Source organism: Adiantum capillus-veneris, chromosome 7 (assembly GCF_014529385.1).
Source record: "Adiantum capillus-veneris isolate H3 chromosome 7, ASM1452938v2, whole genome shotgun sequence".
Lineage (NCBI taxonomy): Eukaryota > Viridiplantae > Streptophyta > Polypodiopsida > Polypodiales > Pteridaceae > Adiantum > Adiantum capillus-veneris.
In genome coordinates, this window is record NC_140937.1 from 122,786,161 (window position 1) to 122,805,907 (window position 19,747).

Consider the following 19,747-nt stretch of genomic DNA (forward strand, 5'->3'; position numbering starts at 1 on the left):
AAAGGTTGGCTGAACAAATACCCAGCCTACCTCATCTACTTGGTAGAGGCACCAAAGGAGATTCGGGAGGATGCAACCTTCTGCCCGGTGCCAAGAGTCAGAAGCTGGAAAGAGCATGGCAGGATTGCAGAAAAGAAGCCAAATTGGCTTAATTACCCCAGGATGCCAGGACCAAAGGCAGGAGAGAGAATAGGTAAAGCCTACATGGTGAAAACCCTAACGGGCACCATCAAGCTCTTTACTGGCTCTCCTGACCTTTCGTGTCAGATGCTCAAGAAAATTTGCAGGACTCTCTTAGCTTGCATTGAAGTGTTCGCGCCAGATAAAGCCACGACCTTGAGTCTACTATCGACGGCCGACACAGTGACTGATATGATGTATGATCTTTCATTGCAGCCTTCTCCAAAAGTGTTGCACCTCCTATACCAGAGGATTATGTTTTTGCCTAGCTTCCACATGCAAACATTCGAAGAAGCTTTCTACACCGGCTTTTTCACCCACGAAAGCAAAATATTCGGCCCAACCTTGACCATCGGCAACCTACGATACGAATCACATTTGCAGATGCTCAAGACATGAACGCGGAGGGGGGGAGTGTTGAGCCAGCAGAGGATCACACCCACATTTTTGCTCACACTCATCATTTTTGTAACCATTGATTGTAATAAATGTCTTTCCGACATTGATTTTGAATTGAGCCATTCATTAAGTAACGGGACTCCATTGAGTTTCCAGCTTGTAATCCCGAAGTAATTTCACTTGCTGATGTAATTAGTTAGAGATGTTCTCACTTCCAAGGCTGAGGTATATAAGCCAAAGTTTTGTAACCTAAGGGGGATTCAGTTTTTAATCAAAGTGAGTTTTGAGCGCCGTGACTGTGTCAGAGAGAGAGAGAGAGAGAGAGAGAGAGAGAGAGAGAGTCTTATCTACTTGCTACGCGAGCTACGGAGCCGCCATTGGAGAAGCGACACCGCCATTGTGTTAGCAACGGCGAGAGCTACGCACAGATACCAAGAGTGCGCGCTATCGGCTTCTATGTGTGGTAAGTTCCTACGAGCTTCAGTGTGAGTTTTCTTCCAACTCGTGTGTCGGAATGGAGTGTGCAGCATATCTATAGAACCACAACGAGTAGAGCTACACATTGGTACCATCGGGGTCAAGTTTCGATCACCTGTATTTTTCGGCCTGTCTTCATACGCGTTTGCCGCACGGAGTGGTTATAGGTTGATTTTGCAGTTCAAGTCTTTAGGGTGTTGTTCTTACCTAGTGTATAGACTTCCCCTTGAGTTTGAGATCGATTCAATGACTCTAGATCCTGTTTCGTATAGCATTCGTTCGTAGTAAGGATTTCAGTCACTTGCGTATTTTAGAACTTAGATTTGATTTCCTTAGTAGTGATTGTCATTAGAAGGTCGAGTAGGTGATTTGACACCCACCTAGTTGTTTCCATGCGCCTGCGGGTCAAGCTCCGTCCTCGTCTGACAAATTCTGTTGTTGGTTGAGTTCTCGCTATTTAGCTTCCGCTAGCGGCGTAACCCCTTAACACCCTCATCTCCAAACGCCGCATTGAATTGCTGGATAAAGGCCAAGTCTTTGTCCGTAGCATCAAAGGTACCATCATAGGTAAGGAAAGAGATGCTCTTCCCTCCCTCTTTGAATTTCTTCAACTTGGACGACCTCTTCCATGCGGCATAGGATTTCCTATGGCCTCTTCTTTTTGATGGTTCAAAGGTTGCACCATCACTTTCTTCAGAGGGTGAAGAATTTGAAGAAGGTGGAGAAGAGGGTGACCTCTTTCTCGCCTTTTTCTTGTCTTGATCGTTGTCATCTTCACCATAGTTTTCATAAGAGGAAGAGGATGAAGAAGATTGAGAAGAGGGTGTCCTCTTCCTCGCCTTTTTCTTCTCTTGCTTTTTATCATCCCTCTTTGAATTGTGGTGAGGAGAATAATACGATGGTCTTCTCCGCTTTGGTGGTGATGGAGAGCGTTTGGCCCGCCATCTTCGTGGAGCCATCTCCGCCGAGGTGGCGGGAGACTCACTTCTTTCTCGTTCCTTCGGTAGAGGCTCTTGAGTTCTCCTTTGGGAAGGAGATGCATCATCAAGAAGTAAATTCTTGAGTCCTTCATAAGGATCCTCTTCTTCTTCCCGAATCGGAGAGAGACCTCTTTTGGTAGTCTCACAAGGAGGCTTCCTAGGTGTTCTCTCGTCATGGTGAATAGCTTGAAGAATCCCGTGAGCACGGAGTTGCCGTTGCACTTCACTTTGGAGAGATGGATTGCCCATGGCTTGTTGAAGCCTAGAAACAAGATAGTTAGCAAGCATTGAAGCATCATTAGTAGCTTGCTCATGAGCAAAATCAAAGTTATCAACATTAATTTCACTCTCTTTACTATTGTCAGCCATTCTAACAACTTTTAGGTGTAAACTCTTTAGGTGTACTTTGGCACTTCAAGCCCTAGTTGCTACTCCTCTTTACCCCTTTAGAAAAAGCACTCAAGCTACTGTACCCGCGGCTCGAATACCATTAATTGCAAGGAATAGAAGAGAGGGTCTTTCGACACCAAAATAGCACCGGCTCCTGTCAAGCTTCTAATAGCTCAATAGTGGTTAAGCCGTAGTCAAGCCCCGTAGGACTCCACTATTAAGACCATAGCTCTCGACGATGATGCCCCGTTAACTCCACGAAGGCAGGCAAACTGCAAGGCTAAAAAATCCCTATTCTACTTACTCACATGCAATTAATAGTACCAACCATTTGTAGCTAGCTTGAAGACCTCCCTTCTTGAGCAAGAAAAGAGAAACCTTGAGCTCTGATACCAATGTAACATTTAATGGCATAATAACTTATGTGTAGCCGAAATTAGCATGAACATAGTGGGCATTTCATTAGAATAGATTCCTAATGAGAATTACAAGAGTGCTTGGGTGGAGAGAGCAACAAAAAGCATAACACCTAGTTAGATAGCATCAACAATACTTTCAAAAGAGAGAGAAATTAAGCTATTGACAGCAGTTGAGGACCGGATTTGCATGGAGCCGGTCCCCCCTCCAAAAGGCTTTGTATTATGGTTTCTCCCATCAAGAGAGACATTGTACAATACAATTCTTTGTGTTCCTTCAAGACTAGCTAGTGCAATGAAGATGGAAACTTCATACACCAAGCAAAACACTTAATCAAACACAACTTGAATTATCCCCGTTCTCAGACCCAAGACCTCACACACCTTCGAAGATGGTGAGAGCTAGCAGGGTATGAGAGTAGATTGAGAGGAAGAAGGAGTATCTTACGAGAAAGATGTGCGTCTCCTCACATAATCACTCATATTAGCATAGCTTAGCTTAGTAATTAGCTTGGTAGAGGAGATGAGCATGCATTGAAGCTTGGCTCTTGGTTGGATTTGCATCCACATGCCAAGAGAGTGTTGATGTAGGCTTCTATCTCACAAGCTTGGAGTAGGTGATGAGCTCTCCATTAAAGCTTGGGAGGAGATAGAGTATTCTTCCTTCACACATGGTCAAGTGTGAGTGTGTGTCAATGCCAAGCAAAAATCAGCCCCCTCTCTCTCTTGGGTGAGCCCTTGTTGCTAATTTGGTTTGGCTTTTGCCTCATTGGACCTCCCCAAGTCAAGCCAATGGGTATTAAGCAGCATAAGTGATAGCCTTCTGACATGTGTCCCCCTTTCCCCTTTTGTGAGAGCTTTAGGTAATTAAATAATTAAACTAAACTCTCATTGGACCCCTTTGCCTCCTGGCCAATAGGAATTAGGTAAGCCATGGGGCTTCTGAATGCTCATTGGACCCTTTGGGAGACTGTCCAATAGTCTTCTAAGAGACTTAATTCTCATTGGTTTCTTTTATTAAATGTTTTTAAATTAATTAAACTACATTTACTCTAGCTTAATTCTTATTGGTCCACTTCAAGGGTCTTCCAATAGGAATTGGGCACACCTTGTAGGCATCTGGGCTAGGGAGCTGACATGTGTCCCTCATTCCCTTTGTGTAAAGGGAGCCTGTGTGTGTGTGTGTGTGTGTGTGGCTTTCTCTCTCATCCCCTACCTTTGGAGCTCGCCCCCTCCCATGTAGGGATGTGCAAAGACTTTTAGGGCACACACAAAGCATCCAATTTTCCCTAGGGTTGACCTTTGGACACAACCTTTGAATTTTGGAACCTTAGCATTTTGAAAGTCTTAATGGGCTGAACCTTAGGGTCTTTTTAGCCCATTGTTGCACATGGCTCTTGTGCAGATGGCCCCCCCTTTGGATCCCTATTTTCCCTCCTTTGGATCTCTACTGTGGCCGGTCTGCTAGCTTAACCAATATTCTAGCTTTTTCTCCCCTAGCACTTCCCCACATTAAATGATCAGTTTAATATGAGAAAATCATTTAGGAGAATCATGTGGGATTAATGGCTAAATCGATAACAACACCCGGAGACAAGATATTAAGAACTTAAATAAAACACTAAGACACTTACACATCATTCGTGTCCATGACTTCACATTAGAAGGAGGATAAAGTAGCCATGCTTAATCCAAATCCACCTCCTTGATTCAACAAAATGTTGGGCTTACACTTGTAAGAGAAATATGGGCTTCCTACCCTCAATTGAATGATCACTCTCTCTTACAATGGAAAAGAACTCCCTTGCTAATCACCCCTAATACAACACATGCATGTGCATAAGCCGTTGAGATTTCACTCAAGAGCCCCTTCTCAAAAGATTGAGCTTGGCTTCTAAAGCTATAGCATGATGCTCTTGCTTATGGCTTCCCCCTTTTTTGTGCTAGCTACACCCTCCTTTTATAACATTTTTGAGGGCTAGGGTTACTCCTCTAACCATGGTTGGGTTATATTTTTAGCATTTTATCTATTTTTTGCTTGGAATCATGAAGAAGCTAGTGGGGATAGATGAATAAAAGAGAGAGGAGAGAAATGGAGGTGATATGATTTTTCATAGTGGGTTAGTGTTAGTAGATTAGTAGAGTCAGTATTTTTATTAACTTACAAATGGATTTGGATATATACAATGGGAGTATCCATGTAGGAGGATACAAATAAGAAAGAAAAATGCTTAAGAGGTAAGAAAAGATGGATTTCTTACAATGTTGATGCTCCAAGTGTTTTGAGTAGGGCCAATTTTGAGCATATTGATGGTCCACTAGCTTTGACGACACTTTTTTTATCCACTCTTGACCTTCCTTGGGAGCCAAGGTAATTCAAGGTGAGTAATCAATCACGATGATGCTGTTCTTCAAGAGCAGAGTCTGAATTTTGTGGTTTTTTTTTGATAGATATGGGTAATTTGGACGAGAAAAATTAAGACTAGGTGGTCAATTTTGGAATGGAACTGTGTGTAGGAGGCATGAGTTCACCATGGTTTCTCTTATTCTTCAAGGTTGAGGAGAAGGTGAGTAGGGTGCAGAGAGGAGAGGTCAGAGAGATGGGGATGATGAGTGGAGAAGTGTGTGTGAAAGAAGAAAATGATAACGTGGAAGAGGGAGTGTGGCTGCAGGGCATGGGCAAAATGGGATCCGCCAATTAAATCATATCTCACAGCTCGTAGCTCAAAAAAATATGAATAAATTTGAGACGAAAGTTCAGCTCACGAGATACACTTTTTGTTGTTATCACCTTTTCAAAAATTCGGAGAGCAAGTGGCCTTTAAAAATTTTGCAAAACCAACTGTCTTTTTCCATTGCACAAAGTCCTTGTGGGCTCCCTCTTTGGATGATTCTTTTGAATGTCTCCAAGAGTGAGCTCTCCATAATGTATACATGCATGCCAGATATGGTTGACCTTATTTTGGGGGGTCTATAATTGAAGATATTGCTGAGCTCATGATATAAGTGAATAATACAACTAAGAAAATTAAATATTGAGGGGTCTAAAAATATGTAGATGTCAAAATAATATAGGTGGAAACGATATAAAGGGGCCAACTTAAAAATAAATCTCTCTCATTATGAGGCTAACATAAGAGATTGAATATTTTTGGTGTTCTAATTTATGAGAGTAAAAGAGAATAATTGTAAGAAGGGAATCACAATAGTGAAAATATATGCACACAAATATAACTAGTTTTTTTGGATTTGTGTTGCGGTGGAGTTACATCAAGGCTAAGCTATAGCCATTTTGGTATTATTGTTTGCAATATTGCTGTACAAGTATACATGTGTGTACAAGAAAAAAAAAGAAAATTATTATGTAGAGTAAAATGGTAAGAATTGACTTACGTAGGCTCAATAAAAACCCACACTTCAATATAGGTATATACACAAATTTGTAAAATATTTACATAAAGCACACACTATAATTATGCCAAAATTAAGGTAAAATATTTTGTACAAACTGAATTGTAATACTTATTTATATATTGTTTGTCTCCCCTAACTAGATAACTAACTAGTTTAGGTTTCTTCCATGAAATAATAGGCCGCATAACACATATGTATGTATGAACAAGTGAGGATAGCTATATTGTTAAAGTGATTTTTCCTGGGTGAGATGGCTTACTATGATAAATACGGAAAGCCGAAAATCAGCTATCATTAGCTCCCCCCCTATATGATGGTATATTCATGTACCATCATAAAGCATCTTTCTCAAAAGAGAGTGGATCTGAGTCCTCTATGATATCTGGTCCCTTGAAAGGAATTTCATGGTGTAAATTCTTATCACACTCATGCTTCATGTAGTAAAACTTACATGTGATAGTCGCCTTTGACAGTTCTTTGGTAGATCCTTTCGTAGAAGGCGACTCAAATAGAGCTCAGGCGTGTTGGGGTGGAGTTACACCAAGGCTAAGCTATAGCCATTTTGGTATTATTATTTGAATATTGCTATACAAGTATACAGATGTGTGTACAAGAAAAAAATAGCAAATTATTATGTAGAGTAAAATGGTAAGAATTGATGTACGTAGGCTCGATAAAAACCCACACTTCAATATAGATATGTACACAAATCTGTAAAATATTTACATAAAACATATACTATAATTATGCCAAAATTAAGGTAAAATATTTTGTACAAACTTGATTGTAATACTTATTTATATATATTTTGTCTTCCCTAACTAGATAACTAACTGGTTGAGGTTTCTTCCATGAAATAATAGGTCGCATAACACATATGTATGTATGAACAAGTGAGGATAGCCATATTGTTAAAGTGATTTTTCCTGGGTGAGATGGCTTACTATGGTAAATATGGAAAGCCAAAAATTGGCTATCATTAGCTCCCCGCCTAGATGATGGTATATTCATGTACCATCATAAAGCATCTTTTCCAAAGAGAGTGGATATGAGTCCTCTATGATATGTGGTCCCTTGAAAGGAATTTCATTGTGTGAATCCTTATCACACTCATGCTTCATGCAACAAAACTTACATGAGATAGTTGCTCTTTGACAGTCCTTCGGTAGATCCTTTAGTAGAAGGCGACTCAAATAGGGCTTTCGGGGATACCCATTTACCTTCCTGAACTGCTCTTTCCTATTCAAGTCCATATACTGATATTAACTTGAATTGAAAGCCTCCTTGACTATGTATGGCCCTTGCCATCTAGTTTCAAACTTGGCATCAAAACGATTATCGAGCCGATTGTCATACCTTAGCACAAGGTCTCCTTCATTGATACCTTTGTCCTTCAGTTTCTTGTCAAGATTCCTCCTTTCCCTTGGGTTAAGCAACACTAGCCCTCCCCCTACTTTTCCTGTGGCTCGTCGAAAACCTCCATCAAAGAACAAGGTAAATGCATTAGGGATACTTTAGGTGGTGGCACTTCAAGCACCTTTATCTCCTTCTCATGTACCCTATAAGTGAGAATCCTTGCCAATTGTGCATGCACACTATCTTCTACCTTGAAAGAGTATTGGAACTCTTGCAACTCCATAATCCCTTTTGAGATCCTAGTACTAAGATTCATTTGAGATGATTTGTGTTTGTTTTTGTTGCTTGGGAAAACATTATAAGAGGGTTGTATGGTGAGAGGGTTCCCATAACCCTAAGATAATGTGTAGATTGCAACATCATCAAACTTAATTGTGTCTCTTGGCTCTCCTCCAAGATGTCCATACACCCGCATCAATCATTAACATTGAAGGTAAATTCTTGTATAACTCTCTCTCTCTCTCTCTCTCTCTCTCTCTCTCTCTCTATCTAGTTGGTGTGTGTAGTTGTAGCATTGATATTAGTGATAGTGTATCCTTCCTTCTCACTTGTATTGCTAAGGGATTCTCCTTGGTTGCGTCCTAGTTCGCTCTGTAACTAGGTGGTGCCCCTTCACTTGTTGTTGGCTGTGAGTTTGCTGTTGTTTGCTTGTTTGTGGTAGCCCCAGCTCCCATTGAGCAGCACGGGAACCTTGAGGGGTATTTAGAGGTTGCCTCTCTTGTTGCGTGTCCTGGACCACCTCAATCGGGTGCCCCCATTGAGGATGGCTTGTGTATGTTTTTGTGTATGTTCAACCTTTAGCATAGTCAAGTAGTTTGCATGAATCACGAGAATTATCCTTTCATTCCCATTGCAAGACAAAAGGTACACATAATTGTTAGTACTAAGTTACACTTTCAACGTGTAATTTGTAGAATTTTATGTCCTCTTAGGTTGGCTGAGATAAACTCTTCGGTAAATCCTTTTATTTTGCCTCTCATTAGGTACGATATTAGCTTAGACTAGCATTAGGACATACATAGGCCATGGATAATGACCCAAGAATAGAGATTTTTCCATTTCATTTCATGCCACACATTAGAATAAACATTGCAATTAGTAGGAAAATCTATTTTCAACAACATAAGGTGTTCATGTTTGGTGCCCAAAGAGTAGGAGAAATTCTTGCCCAAAGAGTAGGGTTTGGTCACCAAACCCTGTCATCCTGTCTCTTGTTGATTATCATAGATCATTTGATGTGCATATTATTATTTTGATGTAGAATAGATTGCAATTTAGAAAACATTATTGTGTAAGTCTTTTTAAGAAATAAAACAAAAACGTACTGCTACTTTGAAATTGATTCAGTGGAGGCCCAATGCCAAATGTCAGGATATCCTCTCTTTTTTGGAGAGCCTGGCGAGGATGCCAAGCTATTTCTAGCTTATTTCAAAATGGCTTGTTGCATAAAAGAGTGACAGGAGATGAGGAACACTTAGAAATATTTGAGGTTGTTCTGAGGAAGGATGCTAGCACTTGGTTTGACTCTCTATCTTAGGAGGTTAAGGGAAACTATAACAAAGTCGTTGATCATTTCAAGCGATACTTCTTTGACCCCCAAAACACTCAAAAGCTATATCAAGACATCGTCTCTCACAAACAAAAAGCCTTAGATGACTACTACATGTACAAACAAGAGTTTCTACATCTTTGGGTTGTATGGGTGAGAAATGTTGCTAGCCTTGGTGATGGTGCAGAGTTCCTTAAGAAGGAGAGGTTCATAGCCGGTCTCTTTTCCAAACTCAAGATAGAATTTGACGCAGATGCACCTGCTACCTTTGATGCAGCTGAAACTAGGGCTGTTGAGAAGTATAGAAAACTCAAGTGCCTAAGGGGAGAGGTTCTAGTAGAGGGTCCTAGACCCAAGGAAAAATTGCAAGCATCAACATTGAGAGAGATTCCTGAGGTAACAACTAAGGTGATTGAAAAGTTAAATGAATCCTTAAGTAACTTGTCAATTCATCTTGCACAAGCTATAGGTCCCAAGGGACAAACAAATAAAGCAGAGGAGCAAGAGCCATGACCTAGGCGACTTTTGCAATGTTGGAATTGTGGAGAGTATGGACATGGGATGTCTAATTGTCTTTGGCCCCATGGGGAGCCAGGCACACCTAAATTGAATTATCCAGTGATGAATGCAGGTGAAGGAATTAGTCAGCAACCACGGCTTCAAAGGCCAAATGGAGCAAGACCACCTCCACGAGGAATAGAAGGAGTTCCACCTTTGCCAGATCCAAATGTGCATGTGGTAGAGGTGACAAATTCAAATGAGGTTGACCTGGAAGCAAATGGCATTAAGCGTGAGCGTGGAAAAGGTAAGGAGAAGAAGGAGTCATGTCACAAATTGACCATGGACAAGAAAAGAAGGCAAAGGAGACCAAGGGATCCAAGAGGACTCGACGTTGTATCAACCTCCAAGACTTCCCTCTCGGACATGTTATAGCCCCATACAGCTTGTTGGAAGACATGATAGGTAAGGGTCTTGATATCTCATGGCTTCAATTTCTTGCATTATGTCCAAAAGCTAGGAGGGATTTAACGAAGGCAGTTGGCACTAGGAGAAAGGTAAAAGACAATGTGCCTGTTGTAAAAATTGCACAAGCTAAAATGAATGAGGACATTACACCGGTTCTAAACTGTTACATCAAGGGTAGGTTAGTTAGGAAAGGTCTAGTGAATGGGGTGCACAAATTTGCATCATGACAGAGAGACTCATGCGAAGACTAGGCATGCTCATCCATGAGACACCTGAAATCAAAGTCAAGATGGCAAACAATACCAAGGCTTGGTGTGTAGGCATTTGTAAAAATGTGTTTGTGGAGGCCTTTGACATTGAGAAGGCAGGGGATTTTTATGTTATGTCAACCAAGGAAAGTGGCTATCCATTTATCCTAGGAAGACCATGGCTAATGAAAATGCGAGCTTTGCAGGATTGGGAAAGTGGAAATTTGATTTGTAGGAATGACAATGATAAGAAGGTTGTTGATAGCGGGAAAAAGAGCAGTGCAATTGGGTGGCCTCTGTACTCGTGCACACTCCACAAACCACGCCTCATGCAAACAAGCAAAGAACAAAACAAAGGGGGCACCACCCTAAATTAAGAGGTTTAGGGACCTCACACATAGTGCACATAGGCAAGTGAAACTTCTGGCATTATGATGGCATCAAAACATATGGCAAAACACATAGAAACGAAGCTTAGGGACCTTATGTAGCATATATATACACAAGACATCAGCTTAACAATACAACGGCATCTGATCATTCATAACAAGGATATAGAGAAGCAAGCCAAGGATGGCATAATCCCTTGTCAAAAACAATCAACCCAGCAAGTAGGTATGATCCTACTAGCAACACATCAATACCTTAGAGAATGATGGCGAGGATGGTGGCCATGGAGCATGAGAGAAGACTCCTTATTTAGGTTTTAGGGCTAGTAATGTAGCATACTAGAGGGAGAGAGAGAGAGGGAGAGAGAGTAGAGCTCCATCCATAGCTCCTCGTTGTGAGCAATGTTGTCATAGCTTCGTTGCTTGGTGAAGTGGGTGAAGTGTTGGTTTTGAGTGAGAGAAGGCCTCCTTATATAGGTTTTTGAGAGGGTTTAGGATTAGGGATAAACATGCTTAAATCCGATGATTGGGGTTACTTTTTGCTTAGGGTGGTCAACAGATTGAGGTCACCTGATATGTCACCATCAAGATATTCTCTAGAGTGATGTGAGAGGGGAGGGTAAATGCTGATTTTTCTGATTGTGACACATGGGGATAAGGCCTTGACCAGCATTTAAGAGCAGGTAAGGTGGCTGTTGAAACTGGAGGTTCTGCACATGTCAGGGGGGGACCTGCGGGGGGGAGGTGGCAGCTGGGTCCTCCTGAATATCAAATTCTCAAAAAATCCTCAACCATGGCTTCTTTTGACATGTGTTCTTTGAAAAAATCAGCATGTCTCTTTTCAACTCAAAAGTCTTTATCCCTGTTGACTCACCTTTACCATAAGATTTTCCCCTTTTCTCCTCCTGTAACTGCATTGTTGATGCCCAATCACTGCTTCTAGTAACAGTGAACTGTTACCTACCAAATACTTATGGTGCAGTAAAAAATATTTACCATGGGTAAAAAAAGTTACTGTAGGTAAAAAGTGATTTGTATTTACCATGTAGGTGAAAAATATTTACTGTAGGTAAAAAATATTTACTGTGGTAAAAAATATTTACTGTCGGTAAAAAAGTGAAAACGGAGTATGCTGTGCTGTGAGTCCACACGAACATCCTCGTGTAAATTTCACTAGAAATTCACACCTAGAATGGGCTATTCTGTAAGATATAGGTTGTAGGCATGCATAAGAGCTCGTTCCCACGTATCTTCTGTCCATGGCACTTTTTACTCTTTGGTGCTTGTGAAGTAGATTTTTCTTCTCTTTCGAGATCCCTTGGACTAGAGTATCCTCATCTCCCCAACAACTGACTGTGCCTTTATTGCATCTTCAGAACGGGTCCTAAAAACCATGCATCAGTTGTCTTTGACATGAAGGAGAAACGCAAAGAGGATCTCCATGAAGAATCATCGCAAAGTGAGAGGAAGAAAGATTGGACTGAGAGCACTTCCGAAGAAGAAACTAGTGGTAGCATTACTGAAGAGGAGTCTTCCATCAAAGTCATGGGGGTAAGGTTTAAGCCAAGCAACCAAGAGACCTCTTGCCAAGTTTTGGAAGAGGTAGGTCCTCAAGAGAACCAAGGTGTGCAAGATGAAGGAATGTTAGAAGATATGTTCTCTACAACACTTACAAAGGAAGAAAGAGAGAAGTTCAAATGTGTGCTAAGGAAGTTTCCTAGGCTTTTTGCTAAAGACTACACAGATGTGTGTGGAGTAGATGTTGTTCAACACAAGATCGAGTTAAAACCGAAGGCCACACCTAAGGCTCAAAAGCTACAAAGACTACGAGTCATCAAGGAGCAAGCTCTACTCAAGGAGGTAAGGAAGCTCCTAGCATCACGTTTTATTTATCTAGTGGAGAATTCAGAGTGGGTCTCTCCCGTTGTTGTCACTCCCAAGAAGAACGGCAAGTGGAGGGTGTGTGTGGATTACCGTCCACTCAATGAGGTGACAGAAAGAGATCACTTTCCTCTTCCATTTCAGGATGAGATACTAAATGGGGTAGCTGGTCATGAGAAGTACACTGTGTGTGATGGCTACTCAGGTTACTTTCAAATAGGGATTGCATTGGAGGATCAATTGAAAACAACCTTCATCACTCCTTGGGGTTGTTATGCTTTTAAAGTCATGCCATTTGGCTTGACAAATGCTCCTGCAACTTTCCAATGTTTCATGAACATGGTGTTTCAAGCATTCTTTGGAAGGTCAATTAGGGTGTTCATTGATAATTTTTGCATTTATAGCTCAAAATCATTGCATATATAAAGGGTAGAAGAAGGATTGAAGAACCTCTACGACATGGGAGGTCAACTCAACCCCAAAAAGTGCCACATAGGTGAGGATGAAGTGATCTTGCTTGGTCACAAAGTTTCTTACAAAGGCATCAAGGTGGATCCTTCAAAGGCAAAGGCTCTTATTAAGTTACCATCATCCAAGGGTCTTAAGGAGGTCATCTCATTCATTCAAAAAGTGAATTATATGTCACGCTTCATTCACTTAGCCTCAGAGTTACTTCACCCTTTGCAAAAGTTGACACAACAAGTAAAATTTCATGGTTTGATGAGCTTGAGGAGTACTTTTGTAACATTAAATTCATTTTGTCAGAGCTACCAACACTCATGCCTCCTTGTTGGGAGTATGCATTCTTTGTTAGCTCTAGTGTTGGGAAAGAAACAATTGGTGTAGTTTTATTACAACAAGATCCCCACAGTACCACGATGAAACCCATATAAATTTTGCTAGTAGGGTCATGAATGCCTTAGAGAGAGGCTACACAAAGGTAGAACTCATGATGCTTTCTCTCATGTTTGCAGTGAGGAAATTTAGATCCTACTTGCTACCAAAAACTTTCATAATTCTCACTGCAAAAATTTAATCCCTTGGGTGTCATCTCAAATGAATCTTAGTACTAGGATCTCAAAGTGGATTATGGAGTTTCAAGAGTTCCAATACTCTTTCAAGGTAGAAGATAGTGTGCGTGCACAATTGGTAGGGATTCTCACTTATAGGGTACATGAGAAGGAGATTAAGGTGCCTGAAGTAAAGACCTTACCATTGCCACCACCAAAAAGTATTCCTAATGCTTTTACCTTGTTCTTGGATGGAGCTTTTTGATAAGCCACAAAAAAAGCAGGGGTAGGGTTAGTGTTGCTCAACCCAAGTGGAGAGGTGGTCATGAAAGAGAAGGTCAATCTACCAGGTTCAACTAGCAACAATGAAGCAGAGTATGGCATACTACTTCATGGTTTGAAGATGTGCATTAGTCAAGGTATACAACTTCTCATGGTAAAGGGGGATGCACTTCTCATTGTGAAGCAAATCTTAGGCATTTGGGCATGCAAGAATGAAAGCCTAAGGACAAAGGTTCATGTCATCCATAGGTTGTTTGATCAATTTGAAGAAGTGCGATAGTATCATATTCCTAGGAAACAGAATGAAGATACTGATTTATTTGCACAACAAGCAGTTACATGTGTTGAGAAAGAAGTGCTGGTCATCATGGTGGCAACAACTGTCAAGCAAACAAGATACCAGGGATTGGAGTCATTGGATCCCATTATTGGCTACATTTTGGAGGGCGAGTTTCCACAAGACTGCACAAAAGCTCAGAAGAGGAGACTCATGAAGAAGGCAAGTTTCTATCTCTTCCTAGAAGTCTCCCTCTATCAAAGAGGCAAGGATTAAGTGTGCAAAAGAGTACCAACTATCGAGGAAATTCCAGCCATTATAGAAGTTTTGCATGAAGAAGCATGTGGTGGTCATTTTGCCCAAGAGTTAACTATGAAGAAGATTTTGCTTGCGGGGTATGTTTGGCCAAGCCTGCATGTGGATGTCCAACATTGGTATAAAAGATGTCACAACTGTCAGGTAAATGGAAATAGAAGATTTGTACATGGTCCAAGGCAAATCATGCTTGTAAATGGACCCTTTGAAAAGTGGTGCATTGATGCTATGGTTCCTCTATATAGAACAAAAAATGGTAAACTCTACACTGTAGATTACATGACTAGGTGGGTAGAGGCTCAAAGTCTGGCAAGGGTAAATGGAAAAACAGTGAGTAGGTTTGTCTACGCTAATATCTGTTGCAAATTTGGAACACCTTTGGAGATTGTTTTTGATAATGGTCCAGGGTTTAGGAAGGGTCTACTCACGAAAGTTTGTGAAGAGCTTCACATTCTACGTCGTCATAGCACACCCTACTATCCACAGTCAAATGGTTTGGTTGAGGAGGCTAATGGTGTCATTGCAGGCATCATTAGAAAGATGGTGAAAAACAAGACAAAATTGTGGTATGACTTCTTGGATTGTGCCTTGTGGGCGTATCGAACCACATATAGGGAAGCCACGGAGTTCACTCCATTTCACTTGGTCTATGGTCAAAAGGATTTACAGCCTATCGAGCTCAACATCCCAATGATGCGGCTTCATGGCAGAGGTGCACACGATGATCAAGAGGTATAGATGGATTGCCTTCTTACATTAGTGGAGCTTGAGTGGAAAAGAGAAGCAGCCTATGAGTGCTACAAGAGGAAAGCTACACAAGCAAAGGAGATGCTTGACAAGAAACTGAAGGACAAAGGCATCAATGAAAGAGATCTTGTACTAAGGTATGACAATTGACTTGACAATTGTTTTGATGCCAAGTTTGAAACTAGATGGTAGGGACCGTACGTAGTCAAGAAGGCTTTCAATTCAAGTTACTACAAACTCATGGACCTAAATGGTAAAGAGCACCCCAAGAAGGTAAATGGGTATCGGCTAAAGCCTTATTTAAGTCGCCTTTTACCTAAGGATCTACCAAAAATTTGTCAAAAGGCAACTATCTCATGTAACTTTTGTTACATGAAGTATGAGTGTAACTCGAGCCAAAATGCCAAGGGGCCAAACAATGAAAATCTTGTCAAGGACTCAGAAGCACTCTCTTTGGAAAAGATGCTTTATGATGGTACATCAATATACCATCATCCTGGGGGAGGACTAATGATAGCCATTTTTTGGCTATTCAAAATTGCCATAGTGAGCTACCTCACCCTATCAAATCACTTAAACATTGTGGTTATCCTCACCCTTTCACTGTACATAGGCGTGTGTGAGTTAGGGGACTTTTCTTATATCTCCTTAAAAACCCTCAATTAGCTAGTCGTTGGTTGAGCCAAAAAAAAAAGAGTATATTATGGCCTCTTTGTGTGTAAATATTTCATTGTATATAGAGCTTAAATATAGAGATTTTTAATAATTATTTTGGTATTTTATTTAGATATTTATGCCTAGGTGTGTATTTTATTAGGCTATGTATGCTTCTTTTATCCTCTTGCACCATAAGTATATTTTTGTTGCCAATGTGTACATTCTCTAATCTCATAAATATTTTTCTTTAATACAAATCACCTCCATATTTTTATCCTTACCCATGTGAAAACAAAAAAAACGGCTCCTACTCTCTTAGTTGCTTTTATTATATAATTCTCATTTAATTGCATACTTTTCCTCTTTATCCCAAAATAATACAAAAGAGAGACCATATCATATGTTTCCAATATCTTTTTTCATATCCATAATTCTTCCATATTTTTTCATTATGTACTCATCATTCTGACACCATGTGCTCATTGAGCTAAAATCCATGAATAGTCCATACACTAGTCCCACCATGTATATATTTCTTTATTCACCAATAATCCTCCTCCATGCATGTGTAAAGATAATTTGGATACTTTGTATCATGATATGACAAAGGAGGGGATCACTCTTGGATGCATTGTGCAAATTCAACAAAGAAGGGGGCCATTGAAAGACTTTTGCAGGCATAAAGAATAGGCTTTTTGGTGAGATTTTTTGTGCCTATCTCTACTCGTAATTTGAAAAGTGACCAATAATAAAAATGTATTCCACAAACTGAAAAATCACCTCAATTTTTTGCATAATTTTTTGAGCTACCATTGGTGAGATATGAATTTTATGGTGGACCCTAGTCCGCCCACTTTTTCTTACAAGTCACCCCTAGTTTTCTCTCACTTTTTTTTACACTTCCACACTTCCACACACACACACACACACACACACACACACACACACACACTCATTCCTCTCCCTCTCTCACTCAAACCTACAACTTCCATGGTTTCTCTCACCCTCCTCACCATTACCCTCCCCAATCACACCCATATCTCTCTTTTGAAGTTCTACCTACATCCATCATCTCCATATCTCTCTCTATTACTCCCATATTACAATTTTATTCTACCCTTTCAAGAATGCATAAAAAATTAACAACCTAACCGTACTTAATCTCTGCAAAATGGGGGTTTTTATCAACAAAATCCTCATTCTCTTTGTGCCGATTTAACTATGGCAGCGACGTGAAAAGAAGAAGAAGAAGAAGACCGGCGATCACTTTCGACAATCTACGCACGAGTGAGTCCAAGATTCTCAAGAATTCACCATCTCAAGAGTACACTTATCTCATTCACCCCTCTTTTCTCATCTTTCAAGTCATTCTATCCATTATAATTATATTACTAAATTTTTCTAGTGATTGCTAACACTAACTGCTAACCATTTCTTGTAAATTGCACCCACTCTACTCTACCTCGGAATAGGAAACCTCACACAAAAATCACTCACCTCTCTAGAATCTTCTCTATTTTCCCTCAATAATTCTCTCCTCTTGAGCCCACATCCATGTGACTCAAGAGACAAGAGAGCCCCACTCTCATAAGAATATAATTTTTTTTTCGTGAACATGGTTTTCTATGTAAATGTTGATCAAGAGATAATCCTAATAAGGGCTCTCCTCACCTATAAATAGATCCCTTTTCCCTTTGTAAAGGGCACGATCTCTACACTATTGCTCACTACTTTGAGCATACCATTCTCCATCTTAGTTGTAGGGAGAGAGAGTGAGCTCTCTATACACCATAATTATGCTGTATAGGAAAGCTTCTTTGAGCTAGTTGTAGCATTGCAAGGGAGTGAGTGATTCATAACTTCCAATCAAAGTTGTACCTACTCTTTCACATCAATTGAATCAATAAGTTGGGTGCAACCACGGTTCAAAACTCTCTTGAGTCTCTCCAATTCACACTTGGCAACCTCATCTCATTTGGTTTAAGGTGACGCGTTTTCATTTTGAGATTCTTTTGTAGTATTTACTTGTATGTGACTCATGAGCTTTTGTGTTTGTTTTTGTTGCTTGGGAAAACATTATAAGAGGGTTGTATGGTGAGAGGGTTCCAACAACCCTAAGATAATGTGTAGATTGCAACATCATCAAGCTTAATTGTGTCTCTTGACTCTCCTCCAAGCTGTTTATACACCCCCGTCACAATCATTAAATTGAAGCTTAATTCTTGCACAAAACTCTCTCTCTCTCTCTCTCTCTCTCTCTCTCTCTCTCTCTCTCTGGTTGGTGTGTGTATTTGTAGCATTGATATTAGTGATAGTGTTCCCTTACTTCTCGCTTGTATTGCTCAGGGAATCTCCTTGGTGCGTCCTGGTTTGCTCTATAACTTCACTTGTTGTTGGCTGTGGGTTTGCTGTTGTTTGCTTGTTTGTGGTAGCCCCAACCCCAATTGAGCAACACGGGAGCTTTGACGGGTGTTTAGAGGTCACCTCTCTTGTTGCCCGCCCCGGACTGCCTTAGTACAAAAGCCACCAAGATACACTAAACCACTTTTGCACATGGCAATGGGGTTAGCATAAAGAAGAGTAGTCAGATGTTGTGATTTTGACAATTAACTACTTGAGAACATAGTGCAAGCAAATATCAATGGTAGCCAAAGGAGCAAGACTTACATGAATATTGGACAAATGCTGTTTTGAATCGATTACCAAGCGTTAGGAGTGATTGATGATCTACACCTCCGGAAGCAAAACTAGATTTGATCCACAAACTTAAAAGAGCAATAAAGCCGGTAGTAGGACCATCAACGAGGCGAAAACCGGAGATCAAACAAACAAGGTAGGGCTCAACGAGAAATGACACTAATAGTGAGAAGACGGAATCAGATGTCTGAAACAACGAAGAAGTTGGGTCAAGAGAAAGAGAAACTCCTTCAAAATATCATTCTTCAAATGAGGAACATGGAAGTGAATTTTCACTTAGACACACAAGACTGAAGAAGTGGACAACTCGGGCGTGGTGGAGGCAATCCCAATCACCCAAGCCCAAAGGACAATGGAAGAAGCACAAGTACAAAGAGAAAAACTCCGCCAACAGAAACACAAGGAAAAGAGAAGTTAGGGAACGAAAGAGGATGATGAAAGAGAAGAAGAAGAAGATGTGCCTCTACAACACAAAAAATCAGAAGCTTTGGAAAGGATCACACATTACAAAAGAAAGGAAGCAGAGGAAAATGTGAACATTGCCAAAAAAATGCGGCAACGGATTCACAATGAGCTCAAGTGAAAGATGGAACAAAGAGAAAGAGAGGTTGCAAAACGGCCACGCATCGATGATCTCGAATCATCCGACGATGAATCTACCAAGGCAAGGGACAAAGCAAAAAACCAAGAAGAGAAAGGTGATCAGGATACTCTTGACCAGTAAGAATATGATTTTTTATCACCAAAAGGCAAAAAGCTACCTTTAGAGGCTGAAACAAAAAAAAGAGAAGAAGCCTTAGATCTTCCAGAACAAATGGCAGATAAAGTGCTGTCACAAAAGCAAGTAGATCCAGAAAAACAGACAACACTGCCAAAAACCACTACAACTCCGGCTGCTTGTGAAGTATTGAAAACAAAAGAAAGAACAAAGGATGATGCTGGTACCTCGGACTAGGGCCAAAGAATCAAGAATTAACCACAATCGTGCCCCGTTCGCAAGCTGTGGTAGAGGAGGGAGTGAAAATGATCCCGTCATTTGACATTGATGCACATTTAG